General features: G+C 43.2%; 1 long non-coding RNA gene across 5 annotated transcripts in view; it reads left to right on the forward strand.

Moving 5' to 3' along the window:
* LOC140899531 (uncharacterized) overlaps positions 1 to 9,942 on the forward strand; it is a 73,177-nt gene that overhangs the window by 3,985 nt on the left and 59,250 nt on the right. For 2 of the 5 annotated variants that reach the window (XR_012155363.1, XR_012155364.1), the window contains exon 3: positions 596 to 726. This is a non-coding gene — a long non-coding RNA (uncharacterized LOC140899531). Of the gene's footprint in view, positions 1 to 595; positions 727 to 1,595; positions 4,590 to 7,884; positions 7,983 to 9,942 lie in introns of those variants that run through there. The other 3 variants (XR_012155367.1, XR_012155366.1, XR_012155365.2) reach the window with 3 other exon arrangements.

Raw genomic sequence — 9,942 nt, forward strand, 5'->3', positions numbered from 1 at the left:
TTGTGCCCAAATAAATTTGTTAGTCTCTAAGGTGCCACAAGGAATCCTGGTTGTTTTTGCTAATACAGACTAACACAGCTACCACTCTGAAACTTGACTTTAGTAAGGCTTTTGATACTGTCTCACGTGACCTTCTCATAAACAAACTAGCGAAATACAACCTAGATGGAACTGCTATAAGGTAGGTGCATAACTGGGTTGGAAAGCCATTCCCAGAGAGTAGTTATCAGTGGTTCACTCTGCAACTGGAAGGGCATATCGAGTGGGGTCCTGCAGGGACAGGTCTTGGGTCCAATTCTGTTTAATATCTTCAAGGATTTAGATAATGGCATAGATAATGCTTAGTCTTGCCTTGAGTGCAGGGGACTGGATTAGAAGACCTCTCAAGGTCCCTTCCAGTCCTACACTTTTATGATTCTATGTATATATTTACATTTAGCCATATTAAAATGCATATTGTTGGTTTGCGCCCAGCTTATCAAGTGATCCAGATAACTCCATATCAGTGACCTGTCTTCTTCATTATTTACTACTTCCCCCCCAATTTGTGTGTCATCTAAAAAAATTTATGAGTGCAAATTTTGTTTTCTTCCAGATGAAATAACCTGGTGTACTGCTTTCGTAAGACTCCATCTTATTCCCTTAATGGATTCTTCCAAACTTTGCACATGGTAAGCAGGACGGGGATTGTACTTCAACCACTTGGACTGAAATTTTGAAGGCCAGGTATCTGCCTCAAGTTGATTTTTTTTTTTTTTTTTTTTTAAAGTTTCAGCTAAATTAGTTCAGCCATTTGTAACAGATATTTGTAACAGTTTAGCTACCAGTAAGTTTCCACAGCAAAGTTTAGCACAAATATAAAGAATTCTGAGTGTACGCTTAATGGATGTAAAACATTCTATATAATATACCTTATTTGCTATTAGCTACTTTTTTATCTTAATAGCACAAAACACTGTATTCAATCACACTGTAGTTACATCAGTAAATCAATGTACACGTTTTGGTTAATGCATCTGTTTGCAAGAACCAGTTTCATGGTTGTTAGTAGAAATCCATTCCTTATGTGGTGATACTACCATTGCAACATCCATAGTATAGTTTCACAAACAGTGTTTTTCGACTTCACTTATGGCTTAGTCATAAAGTACTGTGGGACTTTGGTTCATTTTGGGCAACTCAGTAAAGCATCAAGTCAACACAGGTGGTTTTAGCAGTGCGACATGGCCAGTGGTGTTGATTCTAAGGTACAAGACCAAAACCTTAGAAATATTTTTCCAGTTACACTGGTGAGATACAGAAGTGAGAAGGCTAGAGCATAGGACTGAGCTGGATTAAGGCAATCTCCTGGAAAGGAATATGACTTCAAAACAGGGTGTGCCTGCACCTCTGTTCTTCCAGTTACATCTAAATTAAAGGTAGAGAAGCAGCATGCATTGAACCCTGAAATGGGTAGAATTGAAAAAAGCATTAAAAGCCCCTCCTGTATGCCAATCTGGGGCAATTGTCTATATTAACATACAAGAAGACATCCACTATAGTAAAGCATTGGCATGGAGATGCACTGCCAGCACTTTAAGCAATTTTGTTTTCAGGAGTCTGAAGGATCCTCAGAAGTTTACAGTCAACTCTGTGAACTTTCCCATCCATGGCTGCAGCCAGAGATCCACACAAAGGAGCAGATCAGTGCTGCTGGTTCTTGAGCAGTTCCTGACCATTCTGCCTGAGGGAATCCAGACTTAGGTCTGGAAATCTCATCCACGGACTGGTGATGAGGTTCTGGCCGTGGTAGAAGATTTCCAGTCAATTCATCAAGGAGATAAGAGACTTGGGCAACAGGTAAGGAAAATTCCTCCTGTTAATTCCAAGGAGGAATGAGGATAAAGAAGTGAGACAAGAGAAGGAGAGCGACATAGTGAGGGAGAGGAAAGCCATGTATGTGAATAATGAAGAAATAGGGGTATAATGCCCATTGTTTGTCCTCAAACAAATTCTCTGCATTCTAGGATGTTCCCTGTAGTTTACTGTTCAGAAAGAGCCTAATGAATGAGTGCAGCTGCATAGCCATGAATTATTGGGGTATGAAAGCTAGCCATCTGAACTATATTAATACTGACTTTGGTCTTCTTGAGAAGGAAGTCTAGTCTTTAGTGATTAGTGTAGGATCTGGTAATGGGGTATATGTTACCAGTATAGCAGAACCCTGTTTATCCAAGCCTCCATTATCTGGCTCTCCATATTAACCAACCAGCCAGGACACACAGAGGAATATGGGAAATTGATGTCACCTCCATGGCAACACTACTGTAATCATCGCATCTTTTCAGCCTTGTAAAATGACCACGACTAGTAAGTGAAAAAGTGTAGTACTGTCATTGGCTGCTAAAATAGAGATTATTAATAAAATGGACAGTCCCTGGCAAAAATAGCCCAAGATTATAACATTGGAAAAAGCACAATATTGGACATTAAACACAATATCGAGCAAATTCTTAAATACAGAACGAATAACTCTGCATCTTGGAAGAACAGGAAGCAATTGAAGGACGCTGGTCTGGATGAAGCCCTTTATTGGTGGTTTATACAGGCGGGAGAGTAAGGCATTCCTATTTGTGGTCCTTTACTGTTTGAGAAGGCTAAGAGCTTTCATCAAACTTTATGAGGGGATGCATGTTTCTCTGATAGTCAGGGATGGCTCAGTTAGTTTAAAAAGCATCATGACATCCGACAACTGATTATCACTTTTATAAAATTGTACTGTTTGTGATGTCATGTATAAGCCAACTACATAGAGATGGTGCCATTAAACAGACTTTGTACATGGTCCGTATAATGTTCAGGGTTAAAGAGCAAAGCGTGTAAAAATGATCAGTACAACTTGTTAAAAACTCAGGTTGGTTTTCCTGTTAATAAATGTACCAGACATTGTTTTCAAGAATCTAAAGCGTTGTATATACTGTTAAGGTGATAAGAAGGGAGCTGTGTTTTAGTGCTTTTCTAGGAGGGGTCAGCTAGCTTAAAAGCAATGTTGCACCTTAAAATAACCGATAGAAAGCTCTTTGCCCATTCTCATGACTGTCTGAATTTTTGATTATCCAATCTGGCCCCAGTCCCAATTAAATTGGATAAATGGGGTTCTGCTGTACTTGGTAGTCCTGTATTGATTGCTGGGAGCCATATGTGATCCCTAAGAGAGCTGATCACATAAACATCTGGACTGTGAATTGGACAAGGAGAATTCCCCAAAGCACAGAAAAGGAGGAAAAAATACCAGTGTGGGTTAGGGAAGAGAAAGAGACTGACCTCCACAATTCAGTGTAGGCAGAGCTGGTAGCAGTGCCTATATTTAAGTTTGCCCAACGCGTTCCATTAGAAGATTCTCTTTTCAGTTGCTCATGAGCTTCACATACTTCAACCACTTGGACTGAAATTTTCCATGGCAGGTGTCTGCCTCACACTAATTTTGTTTTTGGAAAGTCTCAGCTAAAATAGTTCCACCATTTCTAAGAATGAGAAGAGAAAAATATGTTTTGTCCATGTTAAGAAATGCTCGCAGCTGCTTTGTTGAGATGCTCCAGCAGCTCCAGGCATTCGCACAGGGACTTGAAGTCAATGGGAGCTGCGCTTTGAGCATATAAAGTGCTATATAATCCTAAATACTCTGAAAAATCAGGTCCTAACTATCTCAAATTGGCCACCCAAAATTAAGACACTTTTGGGTTTTAATCTCTCTGTTCCTCATCTTGCCATCTGTAAAATGGGGAGAATAATAACCCCTCACCTCACAGAGGTGTGAAGATAAATTCCTTGATGGCTGGGAGCAACTCAGATATTATAGTGATGAGCACTACAAAAACAACCATGAGGAAATGAAAAATTCAGTATTTAGTGCAAGGTTTGGATGGTGCGTGGTAAATAAGGTGGGGAGCCACACATTGAATGATGAGTATAAAAAGAAATATTAAAGAGCTACCCGTTCCATGAGCACCATCCATCCATCCTGTGCACTGAACGAGGCTGGGGTCCTCTGGAAAAATCGTACAGATCAAGTAATTAAAACTGTATCATAATGCACGAAGGCTGCACAGGCAGCCTTAACTCTGACAATTCCTAACTTTGGGGTGCTTGACTTTGCCACCTTAACATTCTTTTAATGTAGGCTTTTGTTTTTGTTGTTGTATGTAATTGTATTTAATATGACCCTTGAACTAGTGAATTCTCTAGTAAATATTTGTCTCTCTCCCCATAACCAGTCCCATCCCTTTTCTTTATTTCTTCCCCACCACCACTTTATCTACCCTGCCCCCCCTTTCTTTTCTCCTTCCACCTCACTACATAAAATAGGTCCCCAATCCTGTACTAGTAGAGCCCCTGCCTCTGGATCCTGTCAGCAGTGTTGGGCGCATTATGCCACCCTCAATTTGCTGCTTGTCTTCCTACCCTCATTACTCAGCACTGAGTAGTGGGCTTGTCACTGGAGGTAAGGTCACCTATTATTTCAGGTGCTGGTGACATTCAGTGATGTGGCTGTGTAGTTCAGACAGGAGGCATGGGGTCATTTGGATGAAAAGTAGCTTTATAGGGATGTCATGAGGGAGAATTATGGGACTGTGATCTCTCTGAGTAAAGATTTATTTTCTCTTATTCCATGGAAGCTGTGTGGTCTCCTGGTGCCAGGTCTGCTCTTGCTCTTGGTTCTTCTCTCATGTCCTAGGCCTGGTCTGCACACACAGTGTGCACTAGTTAAACTAAAAACTTTAAAATTTTTAAATTGCCAATTTACTGAATTAAGCTATATCAACACTGAAAAAATTTACAGCTATGTGAAGAGGTTTGCACTGGTTTAACTAAATCAGTTTAAAAACTGATTTTAGATAATCAGGTGGTAGGTCTGTGTAGAGACAAGCCCTTACACCCCACCTGTCAAACTTTCCAAACCCTACCTGTTAACTTCTGTTCAGACCCCTCTTAGCGCTGCCCTAGGACTAATCAGCATTAAGCGGTGTGACATATGTCCTGCCAGTGAGCTTGTACTGTGGGGCACAGTTGGGCCTTCCAATTGTAGATATTCCTCCCCTGGACCAATCAGCTCTGAGAAGGGTCTGAAAATCACACCTCTCTGTCTCCCAAGACCCCGCCACCCCCGCCCGAGGCACACATCACATGTGTTTATTGTATTAGTAGGGGTGAGCCAGCCCCCATGATCCCTTCTGTAGCCTGCCCATGCTCATCTCTACCAGTCTGTCTCAATCTAGGCCCTGCGTAGGCCCAGTTGAGAGTATGAACCAATTGGTTGGACCTTGTGGGTGGTGGGACCTCCAAGATCCACACAAACTAGAGGTGGTTTCTAGGCTGGAAATCTGGCCTGTAGTGCTTAGCCATTGGTTGTTTGGGAGCATTACCCTAGGAGACCTCAAATCCTCAAGGTATGAAAAAAGCCATCTTGTTTCAACAGCACATTTTCAGAAATTGTGGAACATGGACTCCTTCACCACTCCATGAGAGTTACAGAATTTGTTTAGCTCTGAGTATGCTCAGGCATTGCAAATAAAGCACTATGCCAATGACATTTCTGAGGAGGAGATGAAGCCCTCAGGCCCAACCACTGTTGGAGATTCCAGAACATGACCAGGAGACCTGAGTGATCGTGAAGCTGTCTGATGAGTGTGCTGCCAGCCCATTGCTTGAACCCATAGAGGGGAGGCCTCATCTGAGGCTGGGGAATCTCCCTCAAATAATCTGAACTGAAGAGCCATGTCACAGGTGGATAGGGTATAAAATACTGAGGAGGCTGGGAGTATTGGGGGGTAGGAACCGACCAGTTCTTTGTATATTTAAGCAGGAGTTTACCGGCATTTGTTTTCCAAAAATTTCTTAATAGCTGGACAATGCCCAGAGAACCTGGACAGCATTAGATCAGAGGACACAGATGAAACAGCTCCAAGTTGGTTTTGCTCATCCCTGAGACAAGGTGTTCAAGAGGATGCCGAGAGTGAAGACGAGGATGGCTATATGGCTTTAAGTAGGGCAACTGGCATAGAGCTATCTGAGGCCAGGTCTACACTTAAGAGTCAGGTTGAACTAGCTATGTCAGTGTGAAAAAGTCACACCCCTGATCAATGTCGTTAAGCCGACCTAACCCCCGTTGTAGATGCTGTGAGGTCGAGAGAAGAATAAAGTGCTGTAGTAATAAAATGCTATTATCCCTGTTGGATAATGAAAGGGTTAGTGAACTGTACAAAATGTGTCTGGGTAAGTGGTCACCCTGACCAAAACCACAGTCTGGCATGTTTGAGTGGACCCTGGACAAAGCTAAGTGAGAGTGTCTTCTGATGTGAGTGTCTGCCTGGTGGAAACGACTCAACTTAGGGTCCTATATGCTACTAATTTCCTCTCTAAAGACTTTGCAAGGACATGGTGCAGAGGAAGCTTTCATGCACAAGAGGTGGCTTTGAGGCGGGTGATGGTGCAGAGGTGGCTGTTGCTAGAGCCACAGAGGGCAACACTGTAGCTGAAGAACCCCAACGTAGGCCCCACTACCCAGCAATCTAAGCTATTGCCACCACCCCTGTGTCGTGTGGTAAAGTGCCAGAGCAGACCAGGTTGCTCCTTCCCTTTGTGGCTAGAGATGGAGCTGCACAAACTCTGGACCCCACCAATCTCAAACAACAAAGAGTGATGGGGGGGGAGTGCAGTGAAGAAGAGGGAAGTGGCTATTGCAGAAATACTTTGCCTTACTGGACATTCACACCAGGAGAGGAGGACTCTGTTGAAGACTGTTGTAAGACACTTTGGAGGCAGGGGTAGTCTTATTTTATTTATATATATGTACACAAATATTGTTAATTAATTATTACTGGCTTTTCCAAGTTTATTCTGTTCCCTTTCCCTGACCAGTGGCTTGCCCATAGGCTGGAGATCCTGGGGCTAATGTTGCCCTAATTTTACAAACTGAGAGGAATCAGCCCCACCTGAGAGGAATCAGGTAATTCAAATACAAAAGGCAGCAGGATGGTGCAGGGGTGGATGGCTGAGAGAAGTAGTGGGGACTACAAGAGGCAGGAGGCCTAAGTTAGGGACTCCCAGAAAACAAGAGAGTGTGTGGAGCTGATGAAAGACTTTGTGTTTGTTTTGGGACTTCTGAGATCTGTTTTTGACAAACTCTGTTGCCAGTCTGGTGAAGTGTGAATTAAAGGACTTTTGGGGATAAGAAGGTAACCAGAGACTGAGTGACTTTTTAAAGGGTCCCCGGTGAAGCAGAGATAGAGGTGGGTGGTGATTATGGCACTACATCCCAATAAATCTTTTCTGTTTTGTTTTGTGCAATGAACTCAGGGCTTTCGAGGAGCAAGCAGTGCCTGTCAAAAGCACACAGTAGGGTATTCAGCTTTCCTAGGTTTCTGGGGGTGGGGTGGGTCTGAAGCTGATATTTAAGTTTTAAAAGGGAGCCTCATAGTAATTAAACCCATCTCTTTTAATTGCCAGCAACACCTGGCAAAAGGGTTAAATAGGAATGTACCCATTCCACTAGTGAACAAACACTTGCCAGGCAAAAGGTATACGGCAGTCAATTATTAAACCAAATTTTACTAACCACACACAAACTAAACAGTTGCAGCTAGCAAAGTATCTTGGGTGATTCTGAGTGTGCATTTTCAACAAGCAGTGCTCCTTAAGGATTGGCTGTTAGGGGGGTGCTCTATGGGGGAATTACAAAACAACCCCTCAGATTTTCTTAACAAAATAGTTAATTTAGTATTCTCTGGCTGTAAACTATGGCAATTTACACTTGCTGAGGATTTACCCCTGAGCTTCCCTCACTTTGCCATGTTGTCAAATTTCAGACACATGCAAACCAACTACAACTCTCTCTCTTTCCCACAGTGTTCCTGATGCCTTTGGCACATGCTGCCTTATAGCCTCGAGTCCTAGAGAAGGAAGTTGTGTGTAAAACTTCTCAGCTCCTCAGTTCACACATAACAGTGAGTTGACAGAGGTGTCTAATTCTTAATTGAATAATAACTAGGGGAAAAATATCCAACAGTCTTCAGAGACTCAAACTATTTTTTATGATCATGGAGGGTTGGATTTAGGGGCAGGTGACCCAGGTGACCACCTGGGTTGCCTCGCTTGGGGAGGCACCAGGCTTTGGGTGCTGTCCTTGTTGTTGGTGACAAAAGGGAAAATAGAATGTTTGAAATAAAATGTTTCAGGTATTCTGTATGTGGATTCATTTTTCACTAATCTCCTAGAATGTTCTGGACCTTTGTAGAATCTTCTGGAATCTTCCAGACTTTCTGAGAACTACATTTTCCTTGAACCTTCTAGAACAGTGGTGGGCAACCTGCCACCCATGGGCCACAGGCAGCCCATCAGGGTAATATGATTGCGGGCCGTGAAACATTTTGCTGACGTTGACCATCCACAGGCACCACCCCACACAGCTCCCACTGGCTGTGCTTCTCTGTTCCCGGCCAATGGGAGCTGTGGGAAGCTGCGCCTGCAGGCAAAGGAGCCACAGGGATGTGCTGGTCGCTGCTTCCCACAGCTCCCATTGGCCGGGAACAGAGAAGCGCAGCCACTGGGAGCTGTGGGGGGCGGTGCCTGTGGACGGTCAACATCAGCAAAATGTCTTGCGGCCTGCAATCAGATTACCCTGATGGGCTGCATGCGACCCACGAGCCACAGGTTGCCCACCACTGTCCTAGAATGTTGTCAGCCATGCCCTCCTGGGAACATAAGGGACGGGGCATCACCAGTTAGGCAGTAAGATAGAACGAAGTGAGAGCACAGCTACAATGTTGTGAACCTTGTTTTATTGTTTAATTGTGAAAGTATACTTGTGTTTTAAGACTTGCAGAGTATAAGTAGCGACTAATAAAGGACATTTATATATGGCACGGATAAATACAGATTTATGGATCCTGGAGTGCAAATTTATCTTATATGACAGGGATAAATCACGCATGCAAATCATGCATCAAAATAATGAAATGGGCTACAAATGTAATGAAAAATAAGGTATTCAGAAGTTTAACAAATGGATGGGGGAACGCTGAAGATGCTCCTCGCCTGGGGTCCCATTTAGTCTAGGGATGGTCCTGTGCTCATGGTAATGTTGAGGTGCTTTGGCAGATGTGTAGGAGGCATCCCAGGACTGACATGGGAGGGAGCAGAGCAGACCAAGACTGAGGGACAGCAGCAGAGCTGTGGGGAGCTAATGGAATTGAAATAGCAGGGAAGTGGCATATCAGAATTGTGGTGTATCGCTCAACCTGTATTAGAGGCTCAAAGGGAATTTCAAGAATTCCTGAAAGTTAGAATTTGAGGTATTAGCAACATTTTGTTGGAACCCAGGACTGAAGTAGCAAGTGCTGCTGATAGACACACAAATGGACAGCAAAGGGAGAGAACTCAGGCCCCTACCACTGATGGACCGGAATGAACTGCAGTGGGAGAAATGTAGGTGGACCCGGAATAATATGGATGCTCCAGGTTAATCTGATGAATGTGCAACTGAACAAAAAATGCAGAGGTGAATTTAAACTGGATATCAGGAAACATCTCTTCCCAGGGAGGGATTTTTTAGACTGTGGAATGGTCTCCAAAAGGGAAGAGGTGGGAGCTCCATCACTAAGGACATTTAGACATCTCTGTGTGGTATCTATCATAAGAAAGGGTGTGGGGAAACCTCAGCAACTTCGTTTCATCAGTTTTCACCAGAAGGCACGTGGGCAGATACCTGCTTTATGCAGGCAATCAAGATGAGGTATTGTCAGATACTGAGGTATCAAAAAAAAAAGTAAGAATGAAACAAACTGATAAATCACAGTAACTCAGGGCCAGATGATATTTTCCCAAGAGTTCACTACAGATTCTAGCTAGGAGTGACTGAGCTACATCTCAAAATATGAAATGTGTTATGAAAATACTAGAAGGTAA

Source organism: Lepidochelys kempii, chromosome 1 (genome assembly GCF_965140285.1).
Source record: "Lepidochelys kempii isolate rLepKem1 chromosome 1, rLepKem1.hap1, whole genome shotgun sequence".
Taxonomy (NCBI): Eukaryota; Metazoa; Chordata; order Testudines; family Cheloniidae; genus Lepidochelys; species Lepidochelys kempii.